This window comes from Ooceraea biroi, chromosome 11, assembly GCF_003672135.1.
Source record: "Ooceraea biroi isolate clonal line C1 chromosome 11, Obir_v5.4, whole genome shotgun sequence".
Lineage (NCBI taxonomy): Eukaryota > Metazoa > Arthropoda > Insecta > Hymenoptera > Formicidae > Ooceraea > Ooceraea biroi.
Window position 1 is genome coordinate 4032890 of NC_039516.1, and position 24642 is coordinate 4057531.

The 24642-nt window shown below is 46.1% G+C and overlaps 1 protein-coding gene across 1 annotated transcript in view; it reads right to left on the reverse strand.

Annotated features, from left to right (window-relative positions):
* Positions 1 to 16077: 16077 nt before the first annotated feature.
* The window catches only part of LOC105282942 (toll-like receptor 6), a 50019-nt gene continuing 41454 nt past the window's right edge, over positions 16078 to 24642 (reverse strand). The window contains exons 2-3 of the mRNA XM_011345285.3: positions 17671 to 17741; positions 16078 to 17259 (exon numbers count right to left, since the gene is read on the reverse strand). The gene's annotated coding sequence lies outside the window, so the exon portion shown is untranslated. The remainder of the gene's footprint in view (positions 17260 to 17670; positions 17742 to 24642) is intronic.

Genomic DNA, 24642 nt, shown 5'->3' on the forward strand with positions numbered 1-24642 from the left:
TTACAATTTTTTAAGCAAATCAACACTGAGATGCGTTGATACAGTCGGGTGGACTGTTCATATTTTTAATTGAATGTTTCGCTGAATTACAATTCTGTTATTTATCGATGTAGTAATAATGCTATCACGTCAGATAAAGGATAACGCAAAACATTTAAAGAGAAAACAAAATAAAAGAATATCGTTTAATATCAATTTATCGATAGCAATATTAGCAAAAACATTCCAATTGATATTTTCATCTTTTAATTTGTGCACTTTGCTATCATTTGTAATGGTTTTTATTAAACGATCATTGAATGATAAAAGAATAAAACAAAATGGAATTGTAGCGTGTTATATGCGGTATTATTAAATTACACGTTTCTTGAAATTGAATCTCTTTTATTAAATATAAATACATTAATACACAGTTTAATATTACGTTTATATTTTACAAAATAAACAGTAATTTTATAAAACCACATACACAGATACAAGAGTACGCAAGTACACAAGCGTGTCAAGCGTTTCAATGAACATTTTTCAAGATAGTCGACTTTAGAGACACTTCAAGTGTACTGATCTTCGAAGGGAACCGACGTTCGTCTCGTTGAAGAATTCGGCAGACCCCCAAGCCAGATTAAGCAGAGATTAAGCAAGACGCAGGCGAAAATTCGAGATGTTTGTTAGATCTCGCGCGCGAGGGCGCGAATACGTTCATTACGGAGGATATCGATGCGTCACCGATAAGTAGCTTTCGGAAGAGCGGGATCGTATTCAGTTTACAGATAGATCTTGTATTACGTCCGATGCGCGTCCGGGGAGAACACACCATCTGAACATGTCAATTATGCCCCTGGTCAATCCCCTGGTCATCGCCCCCTCGCATCTGCCGAGTTTCACGAATCACTGTCCCGTATATATGCTCGGCAAACGCGAATGTTGAAGCCTGCCGTCCGCCTGCCTGCCTGCATGTCTGCCTCTCCACCTCGTCCCTTGCGCCCATCACTGCCAATGTACAATCAGTTCACTGTTCATAGGTCCTGCGCAACGATCCCCGTTAATTATCGCGAGAGACGCGGCGAATGCGTACGCGCGCGCGAGCACGACCGGTCCCAGCTTTCGTCATTGCCAAAAACAACAAGGATATCGTCGTGTGGACAAATTAAATCATTCGTGGTGCGGTGACGGGTGTTCGGTACCGCCGGGTCAGGCAGTCGTTGGCGCAGATGCAGGCGCAATTTCGAATCGCAGTTTTAAACCGATCCCGTGCGATTTGCGCGAATGTAAGTTGACGCCTGATATTTCGCAAATAGACCAGTAACGTGTATCGACTGTTGACGCACGCGGATCGGCATGTAGCATGCGTGATATTTTTAAACGATTTTTTACGCGCAAACTGCGAAAAACAGAGTCCCGCGTCGCGATGAGATTGCAAAAATCACGCGATAAATACCAGCATTGTTCACTCGAAAACAATAAAATATATATAATAGAGCAATCCTGAACAAATTGCCCGTTCGTGTGTTCCAAGTAATCGAGAGTATTTATGCAACCGAATCACACACAAATCCGAAAATGTGCGAGGAAATGTTGCCGTCACCCTGGCACGTTCAGTTTTATAAATCTCGTCGACTTCAATAGGAACTCCTGGAGTATCATAATCAATATCAATTGACATAAATGACAGCAATGAGGAAGAATATTACAGGATTCCTGAGGCGCGCCTAAATCTCAAATTATCTCGGCTGTCGTTCCATTTTTACGGCTATCAACCCCTGCTCGTCGCTTCCAACGGCAGAAAAATAATGTAATCCGCGCATATATCAACGACATTATCCTCCAGCGACTCTCGGAGAATACCCGCCCCAGCGATACGCCGACTCACGCCCCAAAGTAAGACTATTATTTTCCTTCAGAGCTTGCCTCCGCTCAACGCGAGGATCCGACATCCTCGAAGGGAGATTATTATTTCTCTTTCAGCGTTTCTCGCCCGCTCGCTCGCTCAACCCCCGGCCAAAATATCCCGTTTTGCAGAAATGACGTAGCCATCTTCGAACTTCGATCGCGTTCTCCTTCCTTCCTGTTCGGCCTTCCCAACGGCGTACCGTTCTGGATGCTGGCATGCTTATCTCGCTGAAGCCAAAGTAGTTCGGGCGCCAACTACGCCCCCGTAATTACTCTCGCCTCCACCGCCCGTCTCCGTAAATAATCATTACTGTTTCGAGGACAAGCGATGCTATGTATACAAGTTGTTCCGGCTTCTTCGCACTTGTGCTTACTTGCTAAATTCGATGGAGTTAGAACAGAACTTTGTCATTGCGGAGCAGTTAATGCAGTGACAGTTCAAGTGAAAAAGTATTTCTCTTCTTCTCGAACTTTCGATGTGGACATTTGAAGACGTAAATGCGCGTAAAAACTCCCAATACGTTAGAAGGATATAAGAAGAACAGATAAAAGTTTCAGATTGCATATTTCGGTCCTTAAATCAATTATCAATATCAATAAAAATGCCCGTAAATGCTCAGCAATCGATAGTAAATTTGATAGAGATCCCGAAAACACAGATGAATCTAAACGAGTTTTACAGCGGGGCTGCATATCCAGACATATCACTGAATCATCATCACGATAGCGTGACTCGTGTTCCGACTATGCGTAATACACGCAGTGGTTACTAAACCACCATAAAAAGTATTGCCAGCTGACGTGAGATATCTTATCATATATTGTCTCATTAAACGAGACTCTTTCACGGGGTTGTTGCCTAATCGCGGTTACTATGATGTGCACGTGCGTGAACTTGTGGCACTTACAATATTTGCTATAATTTTTTAATTGTTAAACTACAAATGAAATACTAACATTTCGTGCGTTCAAAACTTAATTTGTTAAAAATCAGGTGCCAAGTTCACATGAATGCTATGTGTTCGCCCGTCCGTCCGTCCGTCCGTCTGTCTGCTCATACGGCTCTTAATCCCCGTGCCTTGCGTCGAAATATTTCGTTATTCACCCACATCGTTAGCGACGCGACGATAATTCTACGGGTTACTTTCAGCCAACCCTTTGCATTACGCTCTCGTAATTATCCTATTGTTACGGAAGATTGAATCGCTCCTTTCGCTCGCTGTAATTAAGCATCGTAACGGTGAAGCGCTGGATAACCGTATTCTCGCGATAGTTTCGCGGCTCAAAAGAATCCGGAAAACGCGAGGCGTGAGGAAGAGAACGCGAGTACGCCGGATCCGAGAGGGGCAGCCATGCTTTCCGTGCCGCGGATGCGGTAATTACCGATGGTGGCCCACAATTGCGTTAGAAACAATGATATATATTTCCTGTGGAAGCGAATTTATTAAACTCGACCGGGGGGATCCGAATTAATCCCACGTGGACGCGGAAAAAGTGGGATGCACGTGGTTCACATGTGATCGGCGCGTTCATTCCGGTGCGCTAACCGCGCGCGTCCCGGTGTACGAAAATATTTTTCTATATCACGTTACGTACTCTCCCTCTCGTTCCTGCCTGTTCAACGTATAAAAAGCTCGTCATCCATTTTTCCACCATCCCGGCATAATGTCGCGCGAGAATGCCACCTGCTGACGTAGTTTCCGCGGCGCGATCAGAACCGCCTACGCGCGCCTATTTTATCCTCCCCTTGTCTCGAAGGGCATCTTTCGATCGGTCCACGGAGCGGATGGCGAGGATAGGCGGATGGGAAGCGATCGTGTCTAAAAGCCGCGCGCGATATCGGACCGTATGAACGCTGATGGGTCAGCATTACGGTTCGCCGATATAATTTCCCCACCGAATTCCAGGTCGGTGGATGGTGGCGTTGCGTTGCGACGCATTAGCCGTGTACTGGACCCGCGAGCGGGTCTAAATTACACGCACGTTAGTGTATTAAATTCCGCGACAGAACGTACGAGGCAGCAGGCTGGCGGCAGGCAGGCAGGCAGGCAGGTATTCGGATCGTTACGAACACGTGGGACATTAAATTCTGGGAGAAGTTCTGCGGCAGTCCTGACAGCCCTGACAGTCGTAGAAATAGTTTCGCCCGTTACAATACCGCGTTCTGTCCGCGCGCGCGAACTCTGCCCGGGTGGTGTGTCGCGTCACGTAAATACGCGCCTTTTATTCATTTAATTAATCCCGCGGGCGCCGCGCGCCCTGACGTAATGATAAAAAATACGTACACGGAAAAACAACTGCAAATTGAGCTTACGCTCCGTACGTCCGCTAATTTCGCACGTCCGTGCGCGGTTATTATTTTTTAATTCGCGCTTTAATCGCGCGAGACGGATCAGCGTCGCCGGATGAAAGAGCACGATCTAATTACGATCTAACTGCCGAGATATCTAAGGAAGATAATACACGAGTTACGCGAATCGCCTGTGCGTCCTTTCTTCATAGTGAACTCCACCACCTATGTGCGAAATCAATTTTGTTCGAGTAATGTTACTCGAATTGCCAAGTTGATGCTTATCTTGGATTTTATTTAATTTTCGTTATATTTTCCGAAATTTTTCTGTCGCGATTACTACGCGGTTGACAACAACGTTTAATTAAAACGTGAAATATTTAAAATATGGCTTTATATCACTTCCGACGACTAATAATAAGAAAATATTTTAGATTGCACGGTTATTACACGGACTGAATAATATGCATATTACGGTCGAATCGTTATAACGATCGCGTGCTGCATCAGAAGGAGGTGAAAGTCTGGCGAGGTTTAGGCGCGGTTTGACTGCTGGACGTCGCCGTTGCAGACGGAGGCTGCATTCGCGCTCGCTGGACTCGCTGAACTGGTTTTGCGATTAGCGTCGTGATTGGGGCTACTCGGCCGAGCGATATTCCTATGCAATGATCGAGAGATCGTGCGCGACGCTGGGCCCAGAGTTGCACAGTGGAAGAAAGAGTTACGACACGGTGAAAGCTTGCAAAATCGTAATAACACATTTGCATTGTTCTTGCCCTCTGACCCGAAATTGGTCAACTTTCTCAAAGAATACGGTAACGGTCTGGGAAAAATTCTCTGGGAAGAACAACACGAAAATAAAATTATGTTGCGGTTGACGTAATGTGATAGGAATTAATAATTATATTTCGGATTTATATTAATAAACTAATATATATCGTAAAAATAAATAATAAGAGCAATATGCGGTGATAATCGTACGTGCATCTGGCATATGAATTCGCAACGGGTTCGCGATGGTAAGCTAGCATCGCTCGGCTGCATGCACGTTTATTCTGAGAGCCTACATACGCTACATACGCTCTACATACCATATAGATATATTTCGATATTAGAATAATATTTAGAGGTATTTCTGGTGCATCGTTACGCGATCGCGACGGCATGGTATCGGAAAACGATTACAACATAATTCACGGCGGCGGCGATAAAATTTAATTACGCTTTCTGTAATTTAGCGTGCCCAAGTGTGAGTTTTCGAGGCGCGGATTTATGGTACCACTCGTGTAGATGCTCGAAATATTGGATATCAAGGTGATTTGGATGCTAATGGATCCCGTAATCTTGTATCGTTACACTATTATTGCTCATTATGCCCGATTTTCCGATGGTTTCCGATAACTTTTCAAATATACCGATATCGAATAGCAATTTGGGACGTCACAAAGAGTTAGTCGTAATTAAGAATCACGATATTTTCGAGAAACGCGTACGCGCCGACTCGCGTCTGTAAATCACATTTCCTGCTGACATTTCGCGATCAACTTCGAACGTTTCACGTTAACGTGCAGCTTTAATTTATTTTTCCGTTCAGCGCGATTTAACAAACGCGTCTCTACCATGCGCATTTTCGCGAATGCGGTTCTCGAAAGAGACAAATCGGCGGAAGTATTTTACGGAAAAGGGGGAACATCACTGGGCAAATGTATGCAACTGGAGCGCAATTGTAATTCGCTCTTGTCGCTATTTTTGCGTCGCCTCGCCTATTCGGACTACGGGCATTGTTGTTTCAAAGTTAGTGGCGAGCAACAAAACTTGACCCGGAACGCATGTACCTTTGGCGACAGGAACCTCGTTTAGAGGATAAAGGGTAATCGGGGAAGCATGCATGAGGGTTCATAACCGACGACAAAGGATTCACCGCTACTATCAGGAAATGCGGTCAACGCTCACATCGCGCTGCTGCGGGTAACAATTATGTGAGTCAATTCTTCACGTCGCGACGTTGTTCCTTAATAGTTGAATATTCACCTTGTGTATTAGTCAGCATAACTATCAAGATGCCACGTAATATCGCCTAACATCACGGTAAAACTGCAGCAAATGGATCTCTCGAGAGATTGTGTCTGAAACGATCAGCATTGCGCGAATCGAAGAAACCGTTATCAGAATTATGCATTTTCCAGCTACGATCGCGCGAGAGCATAACTGGAATCGAAAATCGGGGAAAGATCGCGTTCTTATCGCATTTCGAGGTTTAACGCGCTAATAATGGGCGCGGGATGATGATCCCCCGTCGATTCATGATACCTCCGAGACGTTCTTGTAATGCACGTAATACGTCCGCGAGGCAAACATTACTGATAGCGTTACATCGCATCGGAGCATGTCGAGCGTTACAGAGAGCGAGATACACGGGGAATATACATATAACAATTCTAATGCCTTATGTGGAGCGAAGCAGCGACTGCAGCAACAGCAATGATGGCTTTAAAGACCGCGCTATAGGATGCTGCGACAGAGCAACGTTACCGCGATAGTATATCAGGTGTGCTTCATCCTTGGGTATACTGACGAACATGTACGTATTTGGCATTCGTATTATTCTTCTGCGTGTACACTCTCACCGCTCCCTTGTTCTTCGTGAATACATAAGGAGAGGTCGACATTTTGTAGATGAAATTTGAATATTTCAGCCTTGCCGGCGCGGGATACTGCGAACAGATTTTTTTATCAACTGATATACAAATACAGAGGAAACTTTTTCTGCTCGGGCGAAAATTTCTAGACTAACGTCATAGTCGCATATCGCATTAGTTAATGATACTTGAAGCACTTTGTTAAATGTTGCGCGTCAAATTAAAGTATCGAGAAGCTAGTTTGATTTAACTAGACTCAATACGGTTTCTCTCTCACTTTATTCTCTCATTTCATTCCGCGAGCTTGTTTATCCCTCGTCCTTTATTCCGCTTAATTCGAAAGCTATTGGCATCCCGCCATTTTAGTTAACATGTTGCATATCGCAACGGTCATTGGTGACCAATCCTCTGATATTGACGCGTCTCATTGAAATACGTGTAAAACGCAATCAACCGTATTTAGCGAGTCACACAGAACGTCAATGAAAAGCAGATTAAACGAGGTAACAAATAAACACGTTAAAAATGGCATTTATTTATTGCAACATTCAACATGCAACTTATTTAAGTTTTCGCGGAATTAATTGAAATCCGCGTCGCACTCAGCATATTAAGAAAATATCGATCCGCAATCGACGACCGGGCTTATTAATAAAATGGAGTCTGCCAAATACCTCGCCTTCTATCTCATGTACAAAACTTGATAATGCAAAGCTGAATGACCGAAAGGAAAGAATTTTGTATAATAACACCTGAGAAACGAGAGATAAGTCAATCTATCGATCATGTATCGATCGTTCTATTTCTGTGAAGAATACATTGAGGATGCATTTCGCGTAATGCTCGCGATGATCTCGGCAGATCAAACTAAAGGTGCTATAAACTTTCCGGAAAATGTCTTCGTCGTCCTGTATGGAATACTTTGGGAGCTATCGCCGTAGCATGCGATAGCTCGGCCGCTGCATATAGAGCCGAGCAAGCTGACTGTATTCTCGGAGCTGAATGTACAACTCTATATAGGAGTCATGCGCGGTGATACCAGGCATTTTTCCTCCTCGACGAACCGGCAAAATTTTGATATTCCGGTCTCGCGCTCTTCAATCTTGCGCATACTCTTACGGATATCACATATTTTATTCGGTAGCGTTGTGGTCCCCGCATTAAATGGGGCATGCTAAGGATATCCTCGTCTGTGAATCGCGAAAGTACAATCCGACGCGAGATTCGCCGAGGGTATTATGCACTCTAACCATTTTATAACATTATTTAAAAGCAACATTCAGATGCATGACGAAAGACAGTATACGCGCGGCGCCCAAGATTGTTGAATAATAACGACGTCAGGCCGAGCCCTTTGCCGGAGACAGGATCTTTTTATGCGTTTTTTATGTATTTTTAATGTAGCGCTCTTGCAGCGCGGAGTTCCATGATAACGAAATCGTAGCCGAAATTACTGCCGAGAAGCCCCGAGCGTCTCCCGCAAGATTTTCCGGAAACCGATTCCATTATCGTATGTAAAGCAGATATTTGAATAACGCACAATGCCATGGCTTCCAGATACATTATAACACATGTATAGAGAACTGAAAAGCGCCGTGGGTCGGATTCTTCGTTCATTGAAATTTGAATCATATCAAATCAATCATCGCGCGATCAATATCTAGCGCGCAAAATAGCATTAATTACGCAGAATACCGTAAAGATCGTAGTCCCCCGGCTCTCTTGGAACTTGCAGCTAATTATCGCGTTAATACGCATACGCATCGACCGCTCGATCAATCATGTAAATAGACGTCGAGCCTCGCTCGTATCCCTTGTCGAGAATACGTAAAACGGCTGGGAGGGAGAAAGCGTTTCCTCGAGTGCCGGAACAGATTTCAGAGATCTCGTATTTCCTCATGCAGAAGCTGTTCTTGCTCCATGAAGACTACTAAAGTAAACTAGGTCGAAAAATAAAGCAAGGAGGCGGCGGTGCATTTCTGCAGGGAGGACTGCGTAATCTTCCGGAGAAGCTTCCGCTTGAAAAATGTATGCAAATGCCCAAGAACCAAATTATCTCATTTGTTTTCATATTGTTAGGAAGTTTGGTCCGAGGGGGGTCAAATGCTAATTACGATGACGTCAAAATTGTTTCGAGGTACTATCGAAAGTTTCTAAGTACGCAAGTTGTTCTTGTTCTTTCGACATCCTGATAACGTAGCAACCTTTTACGCATCTATATCGCCATCAAGGAACATATCTTACAGCGTCGCTTATTTATCGCGTTATTATCAATTAACTGCGTTACATTACGCGGCAACTGGGTCGCGAGTCAATCCCATCATGCACATCGATGACGCATGTACACCATTACTCGCGAAATTCCACGGCAATATTCACGCAAGGAAACTTTGGCGTGATGCGCGACGTATTCAAACGAAGACGACGTTAAAAGATAAGGTGAGATTGCCATTCGTGACGATACTCGGAAGGCATATAGACGAACGAGATTCGACGTGCGCAAAGAGCTAACCGAGTAAGAGGGATGCTGGGTACTTGATGGCGAGTACTTTTCCCTCCCATCCCGGTGTCGACGTACTGGCAAACTTCGGTATCCACATCGAATAATGGCATGTCTGGTCGATTATTGTTGCGGCTACATGTAGATAGGGAATTGCGGTTTGCGTCGAATCGCGGTTTACGCATAACGAATCGGAGAGCCGGCCTCTGTAATATTTTCATGAGATAGCGATCTGGTATCATGCTGGGGCGCTCTAACGACATTACATGAAACGAGACATGCCGGGGCTGACGTAAGCCGTATTTAATTTTCGAGGGGACACCATCGCGCCGCCCTCCGCGATGTCTCGCCATCATTGCACGCGTTAGAATGTAGCAAAAAAAGAATTAGTACATACAATTAATCATTTAAACGAACGTAATTTTGAAACAAAAGAATTTTATAAATTGCACAATAAAAATCAAGCGTGATGAATTTTATCGTAAATCGATTTTATCATCATAAATAACAAAATTAATGCCCTCGATATAAAAATTATAACTTGTATTCTTTCATAAAATATTTATACAGTACATTTGATTTTCTGACCATTCCATCGAATTGCAAACTTCAAATATAGCATGCATGTAATAATATTTTTCGCGTTGCTGCCGGAGCGTAGATGGGGAAATATAAATAACGTACCCGGCATCGCATAAAGAATCTCAGCGAGTCATAAGTTCAATAAAGTGCTCCTTTGACGACATACGTCATTCACCGAGAAGATCATTTTCTCGAGCGCACAAAGAGAACCGTCCGGGATTACGGCGCCGCTAAGGAAACATTAAAGATAATGCGAGATTGCGGCGAGACGGCTTAAACGTCCTGTCCATGTACGCGAAAACGCGCACGGAACAGTGAAGTGCTGTCGCGAGTGCACACGACTACGTACTAATACGGAACCGCGTAACAGCGCAACTTGGCAGTTCGCAGCATGCATTTTTCTTCCGGCAGAGGCAGCGTGCTTCCGGTGCTTCCACGCCGCCGCCGTCTACACGCTCGAGCAGTCACTTATCACGGATACTTATGTCGGTACTTAATGTGTACGCCGTTTCATGGAGGTTCACGGTCCGGAGATAACGTTGCGATGCTCATGATGCTCCATTGCTTGAAGAAGGACGAATGTTTATTGCTAAAAACTCCGTGGCCGCGCATCCTGATAATTAGAATTTATCGATAGATGATATTTTCAGGCTGCGATATGGGCAACGACTGGAATATCTTGAAATTCTTAGAGTGAACCGATAAGTACATCCTTCAAATTTATTTTTGAAATTTACAGGAATGTTCTCTTCGATCATTTAAAAATAATTGGTGAAATAAAATATTGATGCTTCGAGAAGCGATATCGAATTACGAGGCGTCTCGAGTGCGCCGTAGACGGGAGGGAGATCGAGTTGCGTGTACAGCGAGCAGCTAATTGTATTCGCGAGAGTGTTAATGTAGAACAAGGCAGTAAGGAACTCTCGGGCGTTGACGGAGGTATTTTTCTCGCCCGACAAAGTGACAAACTTTCGGTACTCCCGTGCTCTCTCTCGTTCTACTTCGCATTTCCTCACTTTTTAAGAAAGGTACCGCATCCGTTCCTTTTTTCCTGCGGCGCAGTTGCTTTTACGCGACAATTCTCGGCCGACAACTACCGGCATTCTCGCCGGAACTGCGAGTGCAACAAACTGGAAGTAGAGCCGTCGGGCTCAATTATTTTCGACGCGTTCTTCGCGTCGCTTCTCGCACCGCGAAACCACGAGTACCGCGAATACCTGCATTTATATTACATTACACGTACACGCGTGCGCTCGTGTACGTGCGGGATGTCTTTGAAATGAACTATCGTCCGTTAACATCGCGGAAATGGAGCGCGCGTCAGACAAATCTCTCGGCATTCATCGGAGTCATCGCGGCCATTTATTAAATCCTTCGTATCGTTTTTACTCTATTTTATTCTACAAACGCATTGCAATCAAATTGCTGCTATTTAACTGCATACATGAGTAATTCTCTAATACTAGCCGGCAACATCGCAAAGAGCAACAGCGCCCATAATTGAAGCTCTCATAAGAAAAATATTGCTGCTTAACAATCTAAGAAACCGTGCCATGCGATAATTTAACAATTCCCAGAACAGGGAATCGCGTGCAAGACTAGTCGGTGTACCGCTTGCCTGCCTCGCTCGTTTTTGTGAGATCAGCTCAGACCTCGTACGTACTCGACGTATCGTGCGCACACCTCGTACGTGTACGCCGCACACTCGGCGAGGCAACACGACGGCAATTATCCTCGTTACTTTCTTTCGCTCCGCTCGCTTTACTTACGTTAAGTCGCAGCCTTATGCAGCCGGCTCTTTCATTACAGCCGTTGCACAGGTCTAAGCAGATTGCGCGGCACGGGAGCGGCGCGAGGCGAGCGTTCTCTCGGCGCGGACCTCTCGCCGCGCGAAGGGTTCCTCTTCTCCTCGCATCCGACTCGCGGATTTACCTGAAAACGTATCTCCCCCGATGTAATACCTCGCGCTACGGTAACTCGAGCGGTAACGACGCGCTACGAGTGCATTAATCCCTCTAAATAATTCAATTTCCCCACCCGTGCCTCCTCTTCCCTCCTCCCACCTGCCCGCCGCCGTGTCTCTCGATGAAGCGCGAGTTTGCGCTAGTGATTGTCGTAAATAATTATTTGCGATTCGACGTGGATGCAAGTTCTAACATCCTTGCCTGTTTTCGCGCTGCGTGCTACAAACTAGTCCGCGCGCGGAAACTTCTCCGTGCCTGCTACCTATGCGCGGCGTCAGTTTCGCGACCAATTTGTTTTTAACGAATTCTCGCGAACTCCGCGAGAATATCTAATTGCGATCGCATATCCAAAGTCGCTGGGGAATATATCGTGCATCATAAATTAGGAGGGAAAGTACGGCGCGCCGCTCGGCTATTAGAAGCATGCCTTCGGCTTTGCATTCGATAATCGCTTGACAATTATGCTTTTTCGCGATGACGGCTGCGAATGGCAGCTTTATCCTTCCTCGCACTTGCATTTCTGAGGAAAATTAATAAATTACGTCAAAACGGGAAACTTACTGCAATCGCTGCATGCGAGCGCTCGCACAAAGGAATTGATTAATTAATGCATTTATGAGAACGCGAACAGGAGAAGGATAAAACACCAACACTCGCGCGCGTTTCCCACGCATCCGTGCACTATGCTCGGCTCTGCCCTCGTTTGCCGTGGAGATCATGTCACAAGCGGCATGGAGAAGTGGCCGACGACGACGAGCTTCGTTACTTTCTGTCAGACTGCATTCATTACGTTGCAATTTACGCTATTATTGCGCCACGCTCGGGCAACGAGAGTGCGCTCTTCTCTCTCGCTTCATGCAAGCGTCACGGAACTTCAGCAATTAATCTCGACCGTTCTTTATGCCGCATAATGATCGCCCTCGTCTTAATTAGTCTTTCGCGCAACTTTTAGTAGCCATAAAGTCGTCCGGCCTTCTTATTGTGTCAGCGGTTAATAACGGTCGATATCGGGATGCTCGGAGGGAGACCGAAGTGGATGTAGATCGAGCGATTGTACGGATTGAGTTATCCGCACGAACGTAACGATAACGATAGATCGTTCATCGTCCACCTGGAGCTATAGGCCGCAGCTATAGGCAGGCGAACAGATATATATGTAGCAACAAATAAGAAAAGACGCAGACGTAGGCGGATGGATATCGACAGTCTCGATCTTTCGACGACAAGGACGTGAAGGAGGAGAAAAACGAGGGAGGTTCCCGATATCAGGGGTGGCTCGCGATAGTCGATATTATTATTAAACGAACATCAGCGCAGGCTCGTAGCCATCGTGTCTGCCTGTATCTCGAGCAACATCCACGACACCCGCGGAAATGGAATATGCCTCCGCGTCGGCGACGTCGCGTGCCGCGAAATAAATCAGCATTCGCCGTGCAAATAAGAAAAAACAGCCGCCTCATTATCTGCAGCGTAGTTTCCAGAACGCGCCGGACGAGAGGGGCGCACGCAGCCCTCCGCGCGAGCCCTCCGCCATGCGGAGGGGAAGCGAAACGGGGGTAGGTTTCTCGCAAAGGGAAGATATATGGACCGGCGCATAGTCCATCGGCCTTGGCGTAACAGCCACCCGCAGGACAAATAACCACATAAATTTCGCTGCGATTCCCCGCTTTATATGCGGCGTTAATATAGTTTGTACCGCGCGCGCTCGCTCCGTCTAAGAGCGCGCGACGAAACATCTCCTCACGAGCTGGAAGCATATGGACGCACATTTTGGGACTTGCGAGCGGGAACGAAAATATCGCGATTGGCGAAACTCGAGCGTCACATGCGCGCGACGTCGAGCGCTAATGGATCGAGCGAATAACAAGATTGACGTGAGCGTTAAAGCGCAGCTGAAAAAAACTTGGAAAAGCCCGATAGAATCCATTAGATAGGGATAAATAAATCTGCAATCCGCGCGAGGGCGTGCTCTTTTTTGTAAAACGTTCGCCTTTGCTCATCGTCCGATTCATGTTCTACGGACACATATCTATCTCTGAAAATGTGCCGATTTGTCATGATAATAATTCGGGCAGATATATTTATGCCGTTTCATGAGATCAATTTCCGCAATCATTTGTTTCCGGTTCTTCAAATATTTAAACGGCAATACAGGTTCGCATTTCCACTTTAATCACGCATATTACAAGGACCGCATCAGAATTCTCGATTTGATTTTAATAGTGAATTTTTCGCGATTTTAAATTGAAATTCAAATTCATGAAATCACATTGCGTTTAATTAAAACGTGAAACTACCAACGATTTTTAAGCGATGTAAACAGCTGAAGGAGAGTGAAAGTGTTTTCGTGAGCTAGATTTGCGGTGTGTAATAAACAACTTTGCTCGTTTAAATTCAATGGACCCGCTCTTTATCCTATCAGAATTTTAATCCGAACTTTCCGTTTACTTATCAAACTAGCTCTCGCACATTTACCGACTAATATTAGAAAGTTGCGGCGAGTAAAGTCGGCCTCGAAAATTTCCCCGAGAGAGGATCGGTTCCGAATCCCGTCACCAGAAATTTATTAAATTGAAATTTGAAGCCCGCGCTAGAGGGACCGATCTTCTCTCGTGAAATAAAATAATGTTGTACATGTCAAGTCGCGACGAAACTGTTCGCCGATATCTGAGGATAATTCTCATGCAGCCTCGCAAAATATCGCTTTCGGATGAGATGTACGTACCGTTTGAGAGGCGTCGGAGGTGTCGATATGGACGAATCGCTGGTTGATCCGCCGGAAGAGGTCATGCCCCAGGACGTTTGACTTTATTGGAGGAAATATGAGCGGTCTGACGGCACTCCCTCCTCTCTCTCTATCTCTCTGTGGGTGTTCGCGATATTCCCAGTGCACCGGGCATCGGATGTGCGCGGGGGACCTGCAGCATTTCCAGCCAGAGGGGGATGTACCCGGCGGGCTCGGAAGGATTCATTCATATCGCGAAGCCGAGTCTCATTGTCGGAGCGCAGCGGCGGACAAAGCGAAAGCAGGGGACTGAAGTGCTGTCAGGACCAGTGCACTCCATTGCACGACACAAATGGCAACCGAAAGTGGGGCGGGAGGTACGAGACCCAGAGAAGGCGAGCCCGTACGAAGGAGCGATCTGTCGCCATTGTATCGCGATCGATCTCGCATTTCATTCATCGCGGATATCGCGAGGGGGACGATTCGCATGGCTCGCTTTTTAAGCCGACAATGGGGATTGTCCTTCTCATTGTACGGCCATTCCGTCTTCGCGATAATATCTTTTTTTCTCATCTATGTGCCTTCCTTCACTTTCCCAACTTGCGTCATCCGTACGACGTCGAGTAAAAAGAGTTTCTTCCTTTAACCTTTCTCTTTAAAAAATGTTCAAATTTTAAGCTCGCCAACGATCGCGCCGAAAAAATTTCACATTTCAGCTCCAGACCGCTGCTTTGCGTACCTCGTATCGCGGGATAATGAAAATGCGATACTCGCTAGTTTCAATTGCAGGACGCAATTACGTGGCTTGCCCATGTGTCGCGGGAGCGTTGTAGTTGCCTCAAGCGCGATCTATAAAAGGGACTCGCCAAAAAAGGACAAAAAAAAAGGAAAAAAAATACTCGGCGCTTACTAAAGCTGTCGATAGCAGGGGGATTAAAGATATTAAGTTTCTTCCTGAAACGTTATTACGCTGCCAGCCATGCACGTTCCTCGACACTCTCCGCACAGTTTCCCCAGTCCATTTGGGCCGAATAAGTACGAAAGTAAAAACCTGCTTTTTCTCAGATGTACGAGTCTCATGTAATAATCGCGCTGAGAATTCCTCCTTAAGACACGTCGCGAAAAACACGTCGTGAGAGCGCAGTACAAAGAACATTTTGCGCAAAAAAGGAAACGCTGCGACCGGCAGTTTGTCTCTCGCAGTGGGATATTAATCTACATCTTCGCCCGCTCGTTATTCGCCTTTGACGGATTCGCCGATTCACAATTCAACGATGCATAATGCGGGAAAAATAAAACGGTTGAATCCACCAAGTTTCACTTAACTTCGTTGCGAGCCAACTGCGCCAGACATAGCGGTCTTGGTGGAACGACGTTTTCATATCTCGAAATTGGGGACTTGGTAACAAAATGAATTAAGGAGAGGGCAATTAGACGTTCCTCCCGTGAGTAAAGCGCTCGTTTCTGGGTAAGTCAACGACGCCATGTTGTCACTTCAGCCTTTTTATTGCGAAACGCAAATAGTCTCCTTTAATGTAGCCGCGGCCCGTCTGGGAGCCACATTTACAGAGGGAAAACATTTAATTTCTTTTTTTTCATACAATTATGGTACATCGATGTATAACAGAAAGCTAATATTTATACAGAGTCTCGGCTTCGGTCGGTGCTCGCGTCGCGCAAGACGCGACTTAAATGGAATTAATTTACCGTTCGCTGCCACGCCAGGCCGGACTGCTTGCAACGGTAGGCGAGAATTGATACCGCAGTAATTTGTACTAATTAACCCATCCGCGAATTCATGCCTCTCGTACCGCTTTATTATTACAATGCGCACATATTACTCGACGTCACGCTACGCGGAGTATCCCTATTAATCATCGACGCGGGCGCCGGAGTGCGATGGCGAATATAATGCAGGGTGTAATAATATTTAATGCTTCTGGCGCCGACTCTTCGTCGATGCTGCCCGTTGCGAAGCGGAGGAGTCGACCATTCAAACCTACGAACGAACAAATCGGTCGGTCGGTCGTCGCGTTACGCTGACGTTAATGATATTAATGTTCCCGCGCGTGCACGCGCTCGCGCGCACAACTTTGTACAAACGGATATACATTATACACAACGGTTGATAGAATTTTAGATAAGTCTTTCGGCCGCCCCGCCGCTCAACGGAACAATGAGATGCGGGCGATGGCGGCGAATCGCGCAAAGTGTGCTAGGATGAGAGAAAGAAGTATACGCTCTGCTCTTGTGATTAAAATATATATAAATAACTTTATTGTGTTTATATATATATATATAATAAAATGCCCTATCTATATTACAAATATACAAAACTCTCGCTATGTACATTGATCTCCGTTTTCGATCAAACAAGAGAATTTACCGAAGAACTTTAATGAATCGATCGTCGATGATTAAACTATCGTCGAGTAGAAAGAGGGGAAAAAACGTTACTTCGTTGCAATACGAGTTACAGGTAGTATGCTCCAATGTTCTTTTTTTTCTGGTTTCACGCGCTAATTACATTTGCACACTACGAAGCTATCACGATTCTCAAAAATACGAATAACCGCTTATTTATTCGGACACCGTGTTACGGGTACATTGCAATAGTAAGAAATGCTTCTGATAATAAGTAGAGAGAAAAGTCGCGATAGTCAGGAGTCCTGGAACAGAAAAACAGAAAATGCGGTTAAGAGCTTTTCATTCATCGCTCAATTGTTCGTTGTTAACAATGACCAATTGAGAAACTGTTATGCAGCCCGCGCGCAATATGCGAGACAATTATCGATCACGCAGAAAGAATTATTCATTAACAATAACAACGCGTTAATAAATATCCACGATGATAATCAAGCGATTTATTATTGTAATGAGTTTCAACAAGCGAACGATCCGTCATTATTATCTATAATCGCAGGAAATGTGTTACGTTACTCCATTCGCGCAGATGGAACACGATTACAGTGCCAAAACTGATTATTACTGTGACCATTTCCAGTGACATCTATAATTTTCCAATATTTGTATCGTCGTTAATTCCGTTCAAGCAATCTCATCCCTCTTGTCGGGCTTACCTTCCTCATTGCGATCTCCGGCTACTCCTTACGTAACGCGATTCAATAATACTCTTGGGAACAGTTCACATCTGAAACAAAGAAAATTAAGTTAATTAGTACCGGATAGAATTACTGGAAAATATTGCAGGAAGCAGTTGATAAGGACGAGGACGAGACTCCGGCAACTGAGAGTTGATCGGAAAGCCATTTCAAAAACGTGATAAAATGTGGTTTAATAAAACGCATCAGACGAGAGAAATGTGTGATAAATAGATCGAAAATTAGACGATCGGCATGGTGCATGTCGCGAGGAACGCTGCACTCAATAGAACTTTGAATATGAGATGAAACTTTTTTCGCGCTACGTCAGCTAGTTCTAACGAGTTATATTTTTTAATTTTTCCCACGACAGGAATGCCGCGACGCTGAAAGTTTCCTCTTCCCTCCCTCGGTGGTTTTAGAAATGCATTTAAACTTCCGCTTGGTTGTGCCCCGTGTCAAAATGCATTTCCTTTTTGCGCCGTCTGCACGTCGCGTCGCATCAGGATTCTTTCGCACGACGAGGAGCGGGCGGACGCGCGCGTGCGAAAAACCGATGCCACGCATTTGTGCAGTGTCACGGCCGCGGCAACGCTAGACATCGCGACGGAAATGTCCACCGTTTTGAAATTCTGCTGGCTCGAACCGTGCCACGCTTCGATGAGCATGTCGAGCGGCGCGGTGGTATGACGCATAGTCATGCCTAGCTGGACAAAATCTCAATTTTCAAAAAGTCGGCAGATACGCGCTCTCTATTCTAGATATGCTCCGTGACCTCTCTCTCTCTGTTGGATCGTGAGCAAAATACCACTGACTCGTTATCCGTTTATCGTTTCGAAAATGATCGTTTTAAATCGGTCCATATTGGATATCGGAATTGTCGAGGACTGAAGCTAACGTAAAATATCAAACAGTCCAGAATTTCATTAATGAAACATTAAACAAAATCGATTTTGACCTCTTGGCCCTGGAAATATACGATATGGATATTACAACAGCGCGCAATTAAAAGATTACAGCACTATTATCAAAGCATGATTAATGTACAAACATGAAGAAGGCACTCGGACACAAAGTAATTTTACTTCCAGGCGGATTCGCAAAACGCTAGGAATAAAATTGATGTACACCTTCGCGTATACACAGCGCGTCTGAGCAAACTACCCGCGCGACACGAGCGAGGAAAGATTTGCTGCACAGGCGATACCCGTCCCTGCCTAACGGGAGGATCGAAGCACATCCGCGCGCGAGTGAAATAAGAGAAATTTACTTACATCCCGCGCAGGGTTTAATTAAACGCTCAAAGAAACAATAAATAGTCGTCGCGCCGCGCTGTCTCCCGTCTAGCGAGCTCCGCCCGTTTATATGCGCGCCAGCGGCCGTCAGACTCTCTCTCTCTCTCTTTGTCTCTCTTTTCCGTTTCCTTTTTCCGTTTCTATCGCGCGCGATCGCGCCGACAGACGCGGAATCGATGGAATTTCGTCAGGAGAATTCTGAAAGCTTCGCCGCGCGCGCGGTGCAAATGCAATTACTACGTCGGGGCTCGCGGGGGCAGCGAAGAGCGAGCGGCGCCGCATAGGAAGCGGCGCGCGTAAACAGTGAAGTTATTGATTGCGAAAAATCACTTCTAACCAAATGCAGCGCAACAGCAGCAGCAGGGGGTAGCCTGGACACGCCGCCGGAATACCAAGTTTGATTGGATACCGTTCGTTCGGGCAGCCGGCAGCGGTGGTTCCGTCCGAGCGAGCGGACAGACGCGGAGGGGCCCCGCCGATCGTTCGCCGATCGTTAATTCCGCCGGCGAGTCGCGCGAGCGCGAGCGAATTTTCGCGGCGTTTACAATTTCCGTAATGATGCGTCAACTCGTCGGCCGCGTGCACAGCGATGCGGCACAATGCGGCTGCGATTGGCGGTCCGAATTACGTCGATTCAAAGTAATAACGCGATCGCGCGCAATCGACGAGCGAGCGACGATGAGCGTTTAACGTTCCCAGCTGGACGGACAACGCTTCCGTTGATTGAAATGTTCCTTGCCCGCCGCTTTCTGAAAATGATGCAAACGCGTGTGCAGACTCTACACTGTAGAGGTGTGCCTTTTACAGACACATATACATGTACGAAAGATGAGAAATACAGGAAAAGAAAGAATTGAGAAGCGCGTTTGTTTGGAAGGTCTTGAAACGCAGTATTCTTTTTCGCATACCGTTCAATATTTGCATCACTCGCACTTTAGACATTAACAACGACTGTTTAAAGTATAATACAAACGATGTATTAAATATGAGAAAAATACAAAGCGGATTAATTTATTACAAGATGTGGCAGCATAGAGCACTCGCAGCATACTCTTTATACGTTCTTGAAAAGTTGTCTACCGTTAATGAAAACCGTTTCCAGCATTCACACGCGCATGTATCATAGTTTTTAAATTTTATTCTATCGGAGCACGTACGCTTATCTCAGAATTTTTTTCAATAATTGTTTACGCATCGCTGCAATCTCATTTCCTTCTCGTCAAGCTACCGTCAAGTAGCAATAAACGAACCATACATTCGGTACTGCCTCGGAATTATATTTGCGGATAGTTGACCAAAATGGAAATAGCGGAGCCGCGAAGCGGTAAAGTAACACAATCCTCGCGAAATTCGATTTGCCAAGTAATGAAAGCGTTGGATTCGCGGTGCACGGTGCACAATCTTCGGCATATCTGTCGATTTTCCATTCCCACAAATGTATCGAGAATCGGTGGTGACTTTAAGAGACACTGTGTGGCTTCTAAACTCGAATTTATCAAGGACTGCTCTCAGGTATCGCCACCGTGTAACATCACTCGATAAAATAATTGAACTCATTTCTGCGAAGGCATCGAAAATCCATAGAAAAAGCGTCTAACTAAAACTCGCTGATATCAGCAAATGATACCTTGAAACTTGATATGAAAGTTGAAAAGAAAAATTGGTAAAATCGCGTAGTTCTGTTGAAGTTAACTATTATAACAATATCTTTATCAAATTTCCTCATATTGTCTAATACCGATACACTCTGATATAAATCACATCCTGAAAAGCGCTCGTGAAGTTTTTATCGAAGTTTGAGCTTAATGCGAGTCTACGAGGGATCAAGTTTGCGAAGAGGGCCTCGCCATCTTTTCGATCCTCGATGCAAATTCGCTCAGCGATCGCTATCATTTAACAGTTTGGGGCTCCGCGATTTCGCTCCGGAAAACTGTGGTCCTCGTGCTCCTCCCGAAAGCGGCATCTCAAGATAAGATTTCGGAACGAAACCACCAAGCGGTACTACCATCCGGCGGATTAAATATTCTATATTTCACAAACAACAAGTTTCCCTTCTCGAGGGGTACGCGCCACGGTACACGGTGGCGGTATATCCTCCCCTTTGCCCCGACAAATCACTGGGCTCGCGCGTTTATAAGTCCCTCCGAGAAGCCGCGGAGGCGCTTCGTCGGGAATTTGCGGGCGGAAAGAAGTAATATCATTCAAAAGCGGCGGAAGTTATTCCTTGATGCGAAAGTTTCTCCATTTTACATCGGGCCGGGATAGTTTCGAGGGAAAATGTTAGTTGCGGGCAAAACTCCATCCCGACGATAACTTTTCCAATTATTATCAGATGGCAAATGGACATCCCTTTGTGTTTCCTGCGGCCGCGCGCAAGCGAAAGCGCCGGGGAACTCGGGTAACTTAAATTGTATCGCACGCGGACGACAAGATCCTCGTCCGGCAATAAACCCGATGCGGTTACGCGGGACGTCTATTTGCCAGGGACGATTGTCACCGATCCGAGGGGATTGTGCCTAATGTCATTTCGGGTCCATCCCCGAGCTGCACCTGAGAGAACAATCGGGATGCTTTTCATTGATTTCTTATCGATTCCGTTACCGTGATACGCACGCTTCAAAAAATGTCTATGCGTGAATTTCACTATTTCACGTCGCGTAATTATTTAATGTACATCACTAGCGCTGAATTTTTAAACGCGTTCTCGATTAGAAGATAATAAATAATTTCTCAAACAACAATTATAATCTGCAAATGATTTTTACACCTTGTATGTTAAATGTAGAAATTAATTCACATTGTACTGATATTTGATGTCGACATTAATTGGTAATATGCGAAGTTAATTTAATTAAACGAAAATGTTGAGTTAATTTTCCTCGAGAGATGAAAACGTGAAAAAATTCGTTTTTGCTCGAGTCCACTTTCTGCGTATCTAACTATAACGTTTCATTGTTCCCGAAACGTTACAGTTAGGGACACCTAAAACACGTTCTGCCTTTAGATTTTAGGTGACTTATAAATCATTTCACTTTGTGTTACCATCGGTTGTTTCGGGAGTCGACGGGGGTTGCGAGAACGATTGTATAGAATAGGCCTTTCCTCGGAAACGCTCGAATCTCCAAGCGTGAACCGATGGAGGCGTGAATAATCCGCAAAACAAAGCGTTCAAAGAGCGGAAAATGAAATTATATCCTTGCCGGTGGTACGACGTGTTCGCATCGCCGAAGGCGAGCACGATGCATAAGGGAGAAAGAGAGAGAGAGAGAGAGAGAGAGGAGGCTGGTGGATTTCCTGCGATCGTTGCGAGTCAATTTACAGGTCGGGATTTTGCTCGCCTCTGAGATGTTCCTCGTATCTCTCTTTTCCTTTACGAGTTCGGCGATTGTTTTTTAAGCAAAGCTGCAAGAACAAGAGAGAGAGAGAGAGAGAAATGGACCCCAGGGCGGCCCGTAACCGGCGATGGAACTTTCTGGCGGACGACACAATGGCGATTCGAATCCGTGTCGAGAAGTAATGAAATGGACCGCGTGGCAGTGGCGGTCTTGAGGTGGAATTCCTCCGAGTGAATGGAAATCCTCCTGAGTGTTTACAAACAAGCGAAACTGGTTCCGAAGGGAGCGCTTGTGCGAGCGGACACGCCCTATCCTGCGGGCTGAGCGAGCGTGCGAAAGAGCCTCCGTCGATGGGAGGAACAAAGCGGCGGTATCCTTTGTTTCAACTGTCGGACCCGGGGGAGAGAGAGGAAAGAGAGAGAAAGATATATAACGCGAGTGTGTTAATTAAGATCGACCGACCGACCGACCGACCGGTGGGATAAGACGTGTACACGCGCGGAGAAATATCTTCCGTAGCCGACGAAAATCTGACGACCTTCCGTCGGCGTGCTCGCCCGTCAATTCCCCCGGGTGCTCTTATCCGTCTGTCGATGCTCAAAGAGCCCGCAAATCAGAGTTTTCAAGGCGAGAAATTCTGCGGCGAGTTATTACTGCCCCAGAAATTTTCGTTGACTAACGCGCGTCCTGGTATTGTCGGTCTCGGCTGTTCCAGCGAGCTCTCGCCGAATGCGCTGATACTCCGTTCTGCCGAATCGCGAAATTAAAAGCTCCGTATTTTCGCTCATGCTAATTCGATGCAAATGAACCGCAGAGGTTTTCCTGCCGTGACGTAATAACTCGTGCGTTTCGGATCTCGCGGAATAGGACGTATCGCTTCAGCGAGGTGAATTAATTAAACCTTCCCCGGTTATTTCCAAAGCGTAACTCTGGAATCATCTTCCAACCGATTCGATGATCTCGGTCATCGAAATTGAGCTTTGGGCATTCATGCTGCGTAACTCTACGGCTGTATATTTCTGTTAAATTCTCCATTTTTTAATCCCGCTTCCGATGGACGTATGGATACATCCGAATGTAACATTTTCTAATAATATAGAATCCATGTATCTCGAATATCGCGTATTCGTGTACTCTAATTCCGAGCGACGTGGCCGGCCGTGCGAGAAGCGTGAAATCGCGATGCGAATTAAAACGCGCGACATCTCGTCTGCGTATCTAAAGGCAACACACCGCGCAACGCACACATACACACCCGTTGTCGTGATTACAACTGAATCGCGGTTCGACGATTGAACCGGTGCGTCAGTATCCGCGCGAGATCGGTTATTATTCGAGCGGATTATTCTACAAAATTCACGCGCGGCGTTATTATCCACGCCCACGCGCCGTTATTATACCGACGCAGTGCCGTAATACTGCTCGCCCGTGTATACACCGTTTTCCATAGCGGATAGTATCGCGCCGGTCGAATTAACAGCGGCGACTCTCAATGGCTGCTCCGTATTATTCCGGTTCTTCCACGAGCGTTTCGGTCGGAGCCGCCCGCCGGGTCGAATATTCAGAGCGGCTCTGAAATTCGCCTGCCCGCCCTCGGTACGGATTTCAAGGAGCGATTCCGGCGAAACTTTCTTCTCAGCCAAGAGGGCCTCTGCTCTCCGCCTCCGTTCCCTGTACATTTCCCCTATCCCACCCTCTCTCACCCGTTCCTTTCTATGCGCGTTTGCTTCATTAAAATTGAAGGCTCCTCTCGCTACCGCCGCGCAGCCGACTCGAAAGTCCGCAGAAGCTGGCTCGCTCCAAGTCTCGGCTTTTGGCTCTCCCTTGCACTGCCACTTGCGACGGCAACAAACGGCAACACACGGTGTGCCGCGCACTTCGTCGTCGTATTTAAAAGCAGTCAGCCTCCCTTACGGACGACGGCTTCGACAGCCGAGGGCGCGCGGACACACGAGGAGGGAATTGCATCTCGGCTTTCAGCGTCGCGGAAAGTCCTTTGTCGCGGAAGGGAGAGCCCTCGGAAAGTCCGACACGCTTCTTCCTGATGCCGTCTATTTATCCTCGATCACAGTGACTGTACGGACGTCGGCATTATAGCGCCAAAAGCGACGGTCGCGACGGAAGCCCTACTTTTGTGTACACATTATTACTTTCTCCATTCATCGCCGTTCATATTTTCCATAAGCAGTAATTGCACGTGTATGGGATATTCGAGAACTGCGATCGCTCTTTTATGAATGCCCCGCCCACCGGAAATCGCAACGAGAACGCGACCGCGAATACTGTTTCTCTATTTAATCTTCAATTTTCGATCTGATATT